General features: G+C 40.4%; 1 protein-coding gene across 11 annotated transcripts in view; it reads right to left on the minus strand.

Moving 5' to 3' along the window:
* The window catches only part of gw (trinucleotide repeat containing adaptor protein gawky), a 33,559-nt gene extending 24,041 nt beyond the window's left edge, over positions 1-9,518 (minus strand). For all 11 annotated transcript variants that reach the window (XM_089595406.1, XM_023392451.2, XM_014350734.2 and 8 more), the window contains exon 1: positions 8,807-9,518. The gene's annotated coding sequence lies outside the window, so the exon portion shown is untranslated. The remainder of the gene's footprint in view (positions 1-8,806) is intronic.
* Positions 9,519-10,876: the final 1,358 nt, after the last annotated feature.

The raw sequence follows: 10,876 nt of genomic DNA on the forward strand, positions 1-10,876 counted from the left end.
AATTTATCTTCAAGTGCACATTATTACGTATACTGCAGCGACTCTTTCTTTCTCCCACTTATCTCGAGAGGGAAAAAGAGAGAGATGGAGACAGATGATTGTTATATTTTTTGTTTTGACGGCTGATTTTTTATTTACTCCCATGGAAACTCGTTCCCTTGTTTTTTTATTCTTATGAAAAAAAGAGATCGAGTTCTACAGTTGCTCACGAGAGATAAGATACAGGCCTCGCGTTTGGTTCCACGTCGATATATATATGCAATGATAGCACACGTTGTGTATTAGATGCGAGAAACTATGCAAAGCTTGGAAAAACTATAGTGACGATGCCCGCGGACTTTTCTGTCTCCCCATATCGCGCGGATGCGTGTGGGACGTTTATGCAAATGATCACTTATACACACGTATATATATAACATTCTTTGAACGCGTGTGTCTTTCTCACGTATAGATGAGAGTGCTGGAGAGAGGGAGAGATGACCTGTTTAGCTCGGCCGTATCGGCATTGTCTTGTTTTTGCTGCGGTAGTTTTTTTTTTTTTTTTTTTTTTTTTTTTTTTTTGGCGAATTCAATGATTACGTTATTTTTCGCTTCTCAAGTTTTGGAGCTGCTTGTATTGTGGTCGAGTGAATTTTTTGTTTTTTTTTCCCTCTTTGCGCGCGCGAGCACTAGCCAACTGCGTCATCGTCGATTTTTGTTTTGGCCAGAAAAGAGAGACATTGGACGATTATCATCGAAAAATATGTATAATGTCCCGCTAACCAAAATAATACTCCGTGTAACGACCCCGTCCATCTTTTTACACCGCCCACGCCAGAGCAATAAAAGTCAATGTATTTTTTATTTTTTTTATTGGGAAAGATAAAAAAAAATAAATTATAGAGTCATTGAGGTGACTCACACTCTCTGCATTGGTTTTCTTTAATTTTCCGAGTAGTGTCGGGTGTATACGGCACTCACATGGGTAAATACACAGAGAGCGAAGAGTTTGCAAATATTATTACAGCGCGAATCGCCAATAGGAGCTACGTACACTCATTGAGCCATATCTTTTAAATTGCTCGAGTCGATGCTGCCTTAGTCATTTGGGTCGATAATTTTTTATATTATGCAAACGACACTCCGTACGTATCGCTCTTGAGAACATGATTCAATAGCTTTGCGATTCGGATCAATACTGTTTTTTTTTTTATTTATCTCGTGTTTGTTGATTATTGACAGAGCGAGAAAAAATTGTATCCCTCCGATTTTGAGACACTCGAGTTGGATCAAAAAATAATTTTTTTCTTCTTTTTCACTCCCGCGTTAGTTTTTCCACGTGACACCAAAAAATGTCCCCAAGATATAAAGCCTCCATCTCAGTCAATAAAATTTATTTGTGCATAGATTATACGTTGGTTATGGAAAATATAATACCTCGCCAAGTGGAGTCGGGCAACAAAACAAGAGACACCAGCGACAACGACGACGACAATTATACCACTCGCCACAAAGTGTACACAGAATGAGAAAAGTAGGGAAGGGGGGGGAGTACTCGCAAAAACGTCTACGTAATCGCGATGCCCGCCCGGGCGGCGATAAGTTTTTATGTAAGTGTTTTAATGTGTGTATATGAGGAAATCCACAAAAAACACATCCCGTTTTTGTCCACCGTTGTTTTTTTTAAGGCACACCTTCGACTACTCGTAATGACATGTACTACTGGGAAAAAAATTTTGAATATGGGTTTTCAGTGAGGGTGACACCCTTTTTCCGCGATTTTCGTACGTTAAAACTATATCCACACATCTCGTAATGGGGGAAAAAAACGGGATATTTTTTGTGGACTTCCTCATGTATGTACAGAGAGAGCGCACTTTCTCTCTTGCTTCATTACAAAAATTAACGCTAACGCGTTAACGTGTTTCACGTACACAATATGATGCACAACGTACGCGCAAAATACGGCCACAGGGCTTTTAGATTAATCGCATCCCCCTCGCAAATTGAAAATTACGTGAACGTGTTGAATATTGTATACTTTTATCGTGTATGTATTATGTTTCCTGTGTATACGTACAAATTTTGAGGAAGAAGGGATTGAAAATTAATGGTGTACTTGCGTATAAAATATCACGAAGCCATTTGAAAATTCAATGATGTCCCGTTTAAACGAGCACCACAGAGACAGGGCTTTCGCCGCGCGAGCGTATTTTAATGCTAAGACAATCGGGCTTATAATGACAGGGAAAAAAAAAAAACTCAGAAAAACAAGATACAGGTACTTGTATATAGCGTATAATATATGCTTCCTGCACGACTATTTGTATATTTATTTAAATAAATGCAGAGTCGCGTGACTATAAGTTAGTGATCCTAATCGCAGTTGGACGCGAACTTATCGTGCGAGAGCTTTTATCTATAATATAATATTACATTATAGAATTGTTGAGCGTAAAAATATACATAAAATTGTCAATCACGCACGTGATGTGTGGGTCATATGGTTTGTAGGTGCATGGGTAAAGTTTATGCGATGATTTAAAAGAGGAAAGGTGATGGATAAAAGCAGCTATGCATATGGGAAATAATCCAACAACAAAAAGTATCATCATCTATATTTACCGCACACACCAAGCGGCGCACATATGTATATATACGAAACGGGGGGGGGAGGCGGATAACACAAGCGAGTACTTATATGTGCGAGGCGAATTGATTAAAAGACTCTGCCGCGAAAAAAATCACGGAGCACTGTTTTACACATACGTGCGAATATGTGTTGTAGGTGAGAGAGAACAAGTATATAATAAAGGCATATAGCAGATAGGAGGAGGCGGCGGCATATAGCAGGTTTCTATATATACAATGTAGCTTGGCAACAAGCAGGCAGAGAGCCAGAGTTGCGGGGCAAGGTCGAGCGGTTCTCTCTCCTCCACCTCCTGCTCATTCTCATACTCACTATATGTGTATATAGGTACACGCTGTCCCTCCGTTCACGGCTATTCTATCCCTGCATATATTTATTACGAAATCGAGCTTAATTATATACGCACGCGTAGTTTCCTCCCTTCCTTTCTGTCCCTCTCGCTCCTTTGCTGCTGCTTACAGGGCGCACACCGAGTGCTTTACATGCCTATGTTTATGTGAACGAGAACACCCGCAAACTGCTGTGATATGTACCATTGGATGTATATGTGATGATCGGACGAGTTTCTTCCCTCCACACGCACAAACTCTCTATATACGTCAAATATACATATATACGTGTGCGTAGGGAATTTACGAGCCGATATAGGGCATAAATAATCCGTGTGTAATACCTATAAGGTATAAACTTGCGGTGAGGAAACGAAAAAGAGGGAGGGAGGGAGAGGAAGTGGATGAAGAAGAAGAATAAGTGTATACCTATACGTGTTTGTAACTATATAGTGGATTGTATAAAGTATACGCGCGTTACACGGCCGCGCTCTTTCATTCATCCGTTTGTTGGCCGATTCGCCGCAAGGGAGCGCGGTTTTTCGCTCGTTCGAGTGCAACTCTCGACGAAAAAAAAAAATATTGTTTTATGTTGTTTGAACGTCAATAGTCGAGTTTCAATTTCGATAGGATTTTTTTTTATTTTTTTTCATGATTTTTACTGAAAAAAAAGAGGAGAGCTTTCGTTGGATTGGTAAGACCTGGGACCGGAATGATTATTATTTTCATTTGTACCGTGAGACAAAACTATAGTAATTTAAAACATAAATCCAAGTCAGGAGTTTCCCGAAATCGGAAAAGGTTTATTTCGACGCACGGCTTTGGGACTGAGATGTTTATCTACCACGTGCTCACGGAAATACAGAATAATTCATGCACGGGAATAAATTAGATAACGTGCGTGTGTGTGACACACTTTTTGAAATTTTTTTTCTTTTTTCTTTATTTTTTCAATACGTTTGGCGTGCATTGTAAGAAACATTTAAAAAAAAAGTTTTTAGGTGAGGTGATTTTTTTAATGCTTTTTTTAGAACGAGTGAGAGAGCCATTAAATACTTTATCCTGAAATTGGCAAAAAGTTAATAAAATACATAAAAATGCTAAAAACACTCAAGCCGCATCACACTCGCTGCATCTTCATTACAAAGACACAAAAGGAAGAGAAAAATTTCTGTTCCAAAGATGCACTTGAAACATCATTTTTATCTCTCGATATTCACAGATTTCTAACTCAATTGATTTGTTTTTGTGAAATTGCCCACGAAACGTTGGTGCTACAAACAGCTTACAATATCTTTTTAACGCCCCATTTCATCAAAAAACCACTCGACGCGAATCTCAAAATACACACACCGAATCAATGCACTCATCGAGAGAACTCCCTTTCTCTCACGCCTCGAGCTCTTCGATCGACAGGATAGCGAGATTCGCCGCCTCCACATGCACGATCCAAATAATTGAATATCTTGCAAAATTCGAGCGAGCACCCGAGATAAGATCGACCTTCGCTGTACCTGGCACGTGCGCGCGCGACAAACCCGAAGCAGCACAAACGAAGGGAAACGTCTTTCAACGCGCTCTCCCCGATTTTTCGTTTACCTGAAAATATGAAAGGATCCTCTCAAGGACTCGTCTTTTTCGACCCAAACGTATATATATATATATATATATATATATATATATATATATATATTTTTTTTTTTTTCGAACTTTGCCCTGCACCTACCACCACCACCCGCCGACTGGCGCTCAAAAACACCTTCGGAGAAACGGAGGAGGAGCGAGATCGGTATTATTTGTTGTTGTTGTCCATTGGAGGGGTGTGCAAAATTTATGAGATTAGAGGAGACTACTCGGTACAGCGGCTATGGAAAAAGCGCAAAGTGAAAAACAACCCGAGGGCAAAATGTTTTTCTCCAGAAACGAGCAGACATCCGTGTGATCATATATTAATTTTTGTTTGTACATGCAATCAAAGTAAGTAACCGAGTACGGAAATGGATACACAGAAGCATCAATATAGAATTGATATAAATTTTAATCTTTGTATTTGTATACATATATATAACATAGACATTTTACCCTAGTATATATTATGTAGCGATCGTGCACATGGTAACTCGATAATGGCCAATATAATCAACGTATCAGTACAATACATAATATAATATTATAGTAAGGCGAGCCACAATTAAAAAGTTATCGTTTTGTTTTGTACCTATAAACTTGATGATAATGGTAATGATGTAGCGTGTTATTTTAATTCGTCGTATTATTAAACCACGCGCGTAAACACGAATTTAATCAAAAAAAGCCGACACCGCGACAAAAACATGTTTTCTTGAGAAAATATGTAGGGGTATGTTTTAAAAATTATATATTATCTCACTCCTTTTGGGTACATTAAAAGGGAAACACGAGTGGATCATGAAAAACATGTAAATTAAGGTCATTCGGCACGTATTACCCTTTTTCGCGCACAGAGATAATATACCACGGTCTTGTATTGTTATCCCATTGTGTTTCACAGTGGCATTGAAAATCGTGGAAAAACCTCGACGACGCGTACCTATATCGTGTTACCGTCGCAGTTAACGTTTCTCACCTTAAACCCCAATCCGTAATTGATATTATTTAATGCTGCTGATTAAAGAAATATAAAAAAAAAAATAATAATAATAATAATTTCCACCGCAAGCGCGATCAGTGGTATAAACTCGGCAGATATTTTGCCTAGGTATATATTATACATATTATAATGTGGGAGGCACGTACAACACACGTCGTCCACCTTGCTCAGAAAAGCCAAAAGGAAAAGAGACACGCGCTCCTCGCGAGACCGCATTCCTGAGGGCCCGACTCGACGCCGCCACACAGCAGTGCCTGAGAGTTTTAAAAGCGCATGTGTATACATATACGAGCGGGCGTAGCATACATACGTACACACGCACGTGTGTGTGGTATATATATATGTACGTGCATGCACGAGCGTAACTCCCGGGCGAAAGGTGGACGCCGTTTGCTGGGCAGCAAGTGTATACAGAGCATAATTATTACGGCTCTCTATATTTGTATCGGTTAATAATATTGTATAGGTGTACTTAATTGTTGGTCTCTGCGTGGAAAAGTTGTCCAACATTAAGATCTTTTATGTTTATTGTTTTTGTGATTACATTATTTACGGATGGGATGACAAATTGTTTTTTTTTTACCCAATAGGTAATAGGTACTTTGAGCACGTCGCTGATGGTATAGCAAAAAAAGTTGTTGGCCGACTCTGATGGATCCGGGAAATACTAAACGTACAATGTATTGCAGAAAAAAAAAAAAAAAAAAAAAAAAAAAATTAAGCGGCCTATCATCATCATCAGCGGCACATTACGCGCGCACCAGGTCAATGAACGCCTCCTCTCTCATTGGGTTTGCAAATTCCACGTTTCAATTGTGGGCCGACCTTTACTTTCTTCCTGACCTCTTTTTACACGAGATATATATTACACATATATACGTATATAATTATATATACCATACGCAAACGCGAGCCCAGTGTTTCAAGTGTGCATGTATTAACACAAACGCACACACACAGGTTTATCGGTCTCTCTTTCCATGTAGTGTGCTCAACTCGACTCGATTCCACTCCACTAAGTGTATATTATATTATCTCTCTCCCTCTCTGACCAGCTGTGCCTGAGAGAGCTCTTTCTCTCTGATGTAGTTTTATATTATCCAAGAGAGAGAGAGAGAGACCTTTCGTCGCGATGGTTCGCTACTGTTTGCCTTCCAAGTGGCTGTTACATTTGTACATACGTACCCCCTGCGATATATTTTCGTTTTATTAGCCCAACCATCAATTCGTCTCTTTTATCCTCAAGACTCGACATCAAATGATGCAAGTGATGGACATAAAAAGCAGCTAAAGCGTCGAGCATACACCACAACCAATGCGTATACACGCATACCGAGAGGGTACGGATCACTTGCTCGCTCGACCCACTTGGCACGGGCCGAAAAGCGGAAGCAGCACCAGAAAAGAGAAGTACTTATATACACACACGCTCTCTCTCTCTCTCCCTGATGGGGACGGGTCGCCACCACCCACCCACTCTACTGACACCGGCGATAATTAAGATAAGCTCGAAAATTCGACGAGGGAAGTAGCCGTGCTCTTCTTGGCTGAAGTGTGGTTTTGCTACCCCTTTACTCCTGTGGCCGCCTCTTGGCTGGTTTGCTTGCTCCCGAGTAACGGGGGGGTTTGGTTACCACGAACATAGTTTTGCTCCTCCTAATGCATATGGATAAGAGATGCGATCGCCGATGTAACCCCGGGCAGGGGGTAGGGATTAATCGGTCCTTCATTGCACGTGAAATCATCACTGTTGTAATGATTTCGTTTCGGAGGGTGGATTTTAAATTAAAACGATTGCGCGATGAGAGGGACGGAGCTTTGGATAAGAACGGAGATTTTCAACCAAAAGACTTTCGAAGGATAATGTATATATATTTTGTTTGTACCATCGGGTTTCAAATTCAATGACGCTCCGGTGGTATGATGTACATGTACGGGAGCACGGGCTGCAGCGGCATCGCGACTATAAACTGTGAAAACTAGACTTCCTCCTTCGCGTCGGAAACTTTCTCTTCGGCGAAGCAACGACCGGGCCTTAACGGAGGCAACGGCGCCGTTCTCCCCCTTCTATATACGTGTTTATTCGTTGGCGCGTGTGTGTATATTCGCGCACGGCCTCGTAATTTTTGCTACTTTTTTTGCCCCCTTGGCTCTTTTTTTATATGGAGCCAGACTCCCGGGTAACTCGCCTTGGACCACCTAGACATTTTTGCGTTGTTTTCTCTGCTCTTCCTCTCTCTCTCTCTCTCGAGTTTCGACGCGTTCGATATTCTATTTTTTTCTACAGATAATGTCGCTCTACACGTTGCTCTGATAAAGGCTTATCTTAATGTATAACAGTCGGCATACTTTGAGCGCCTAAGTCGGGTTTATCGACTCGAATTGCGTTCAAATTAAAAAAAAAAAAAAAAAAAAGAGCGAAAAATTCTAGTTCAACCGTTTTTTAAATCAAATCGATGCATTTATTTCTCATGGGCTAATTACATTTCCTGTATCTTTGATGTGAATTGGATGTCGATACAACAATGTTCTTTACAACTACTGGAGAACTCTCGAAAATAACGCAGGGAGAAATCTCAACTTGTTAAACTATAAGACAATTACTATAAGTAGTCCAGGGTGCATGGTGCTACTATTGTATCCCAAGTCGTAAATCTCGTACCTCGACGGGAACTCCCCCGAGAGCAACACGGAAGTCGCGAACAATGCGAGAACTAGCCGAGGGATAAATCATCAAGTACCAGTGTATATACCCGAAAAAACAAATCTATATAAGTAAGTTTGGTCGTCGACAACTACTTAATATTAACCGGATTTTATGCCAATGCCAACATGGCAGCGGCAGTAGGTATACACTTGCACACATATATACGCACATCGCACGAGAGTAGTAAGGAACTAATGTTTCTGCTCTTATAAGACAACCTTCGCAATCTCCGCATGCAAAACGTATACATGTAAGAGTACATTGTAAGCCAACTGCACCAAGGCATCAGCTACTGATGGTGATTGTTATTAATTCAACAACCATTACAGAATAGCGGACGAAAAAACACTCGCGTCGACCTCTTCCCTGACTTTGAGGTTATGTTAGCTTGTACGATCTGTGTGCACCATTCAGAGAAAAAAAACTCGTGCGTGTGATACATACGAAGAAAAACAAAACGACTGAACCGCAGCTGATACAATCATGATGTAACGTAGACAATGTGCGCTTACCTTTGATTAAAAGAGAGTGACGAAGCAAACGAATAGACACACTCCGGGGGCGTCGAAGAAAAAATTTATTGTTGTTGGTATATATACAAGAGCAGGTAGCGTATTAGCGTATACTCGCGTTCGACTCAGCGCGCACATATACAGGTACAAAACGTACGTATGTATCTCTCTCTTCTCTCTGCAATCCAGTATCCAACTAGGGGTAAACGGGGTAGTTGTATCTCTGAGTTTTCCTCACCGCTGCTTCTCTTCTTTTGGGTACAGCTGCGGAGAGCAAACTGCAACACGGTTTACACGGTACAATGAACACACCAAAAGTCGCAAGTAATTTACTTTATAATAAGTACTCTCGAAAAAAGATTGTCGTCGTCGCCGCCGCCGACTCGGCTTAATCAATTAAAAAGAAGTCTCTTCGATATATCACAAATATATATACATATATGTATGTATGTATGTATGGAACGGCGGCGGTGCACTGCAGCTTCGTCGGTAATATCTCCTGATGCTTGTTCTTCTATATACGGCTACGGCGGACGGCGCTCTCTCTCACACACACACATACACACACTGTGCTCCTGCGAGTACTCCCAAAGTATATATCTTTTTTCAATTTGTATTGTAACTTTTGAGATATTGTTGTCGATTAAAAAAAGATTCGCGTTAGGTAATGTAAGTATAGGATATGCGGATGTGTGAAGAGTAGCGAGTGCGCGCTCTCTCGCGACTGTGAGGTTGCCAACTTCGACACTTTGCCCGTTCATATGCAGCGATCATGCGATGCGAGAGAGATAAAAGATATTTTATATATGTGTGTATATACAAGCGACGCCACTAGTGGGAAATATTTTTGTGATAACGAGTATATATTATGTTACTAGCTAGAAATGATGTGCATCCAACCCAACGGTGAACGGATTACCTAGAAACATCGCCTGTTTCAAATGAGGGTTTCGAACACTGTATAGGGTTGGGTAAACCATAGTTACCGGCACTGATGGGACTCTGCAGCAGCGGTTAGCCCGGCAACGCGTATATTTAAATCCTAATGCGCTTTAAAAATCAGATGAAAATGGACATGAGAGAAAAAAAAACTCAAAGTCACTGATTGTTATAACTGTATAATGAAGAGTATTTTAATTGTGTTAAATGCTTAACGTTTCGATCAAATGAATGTCTTTTCATACGAACAAGGGGAAAAACAAATACCTATTTTACCCACGTTTGAGCTTAGTTCGATTGCCCTCTGGTAATTGAGCTTGGCTGAAGGTGTGTTTACATGAACATCGCAGAGCAAAAAATCATATGTTTGCAATAAATATTTTTTATTCCGAGTAGCGTGGCAGACTAACGTCTGAATCTACCTATTATTATACAACAATTTTTATTTTCATTAAACATCATCTACTCGGTTTGTTTGCGGAGTTGTAAAAGTAACAATTAATTAGATCCCGCTTGTATAACTCGGTTACTTTGCTATCTGGGCGGTCATGCAAGCAGCGAGCGGATGTGTGTTTTTAATTTGAAAATGGAGCACGTACGTAGAGCGTGGGTGTATTCCTATCTATCTACAACTGTCACACGAATATCGTGGCGCGTGAATTTCGGTGACCAACGGTATCGTTATTCATCGATCACAAATAAGGTCGGTGATTAAATTAGTATAAAATCAATTGTTAACTATTATGTTGTTACAATAGGCTTCTCAAAAAAAAAAAAAAAAAAAAAGTGTACAAGTGACGTTTGTACAAGAAGGTGATCGGATCGGTATAGCGTGCGATCAATATAATTACGCCAGTAAAGCTTCAACAGCTCTCTCGAATAGCGATACATATGAAATTCCGAAAAACCTTAAGACGCACAGGGTTTGAATCATCCGCATAAATCCGATACCATCAGCGCGAAACAAACTTCTGTTTCCACACTGATACATGGGACGTGATTGGTAAAGCGCGACCTCGAGTACAACATCCTTGCCCTGTTGCCCCCCCTCGATCGCCAAACTGTTTTTTTCAAATCTTGAAAGAAAAACAGAGACTCCGGGAGTATATCGATCATTGTCTACCGCACTGT

Source organism: Copidosoma floridanum, unplaced genomic scaffold, assembly GCF_036245765.1.
Source record: "Copidosoma floridanum isolate Cflo_tuat_1 unplaced genomic scaffold, Cflo_Japanese_pri ptg000025l, whole genome shotgun sequence".
Classification (NCBI taxonomy): Eukaryota; Metazoa; Arthropoda; class Insecta; order Hymenoptera; family Encyrtidae; genus Copidosoma; species Copidosoma floridanum.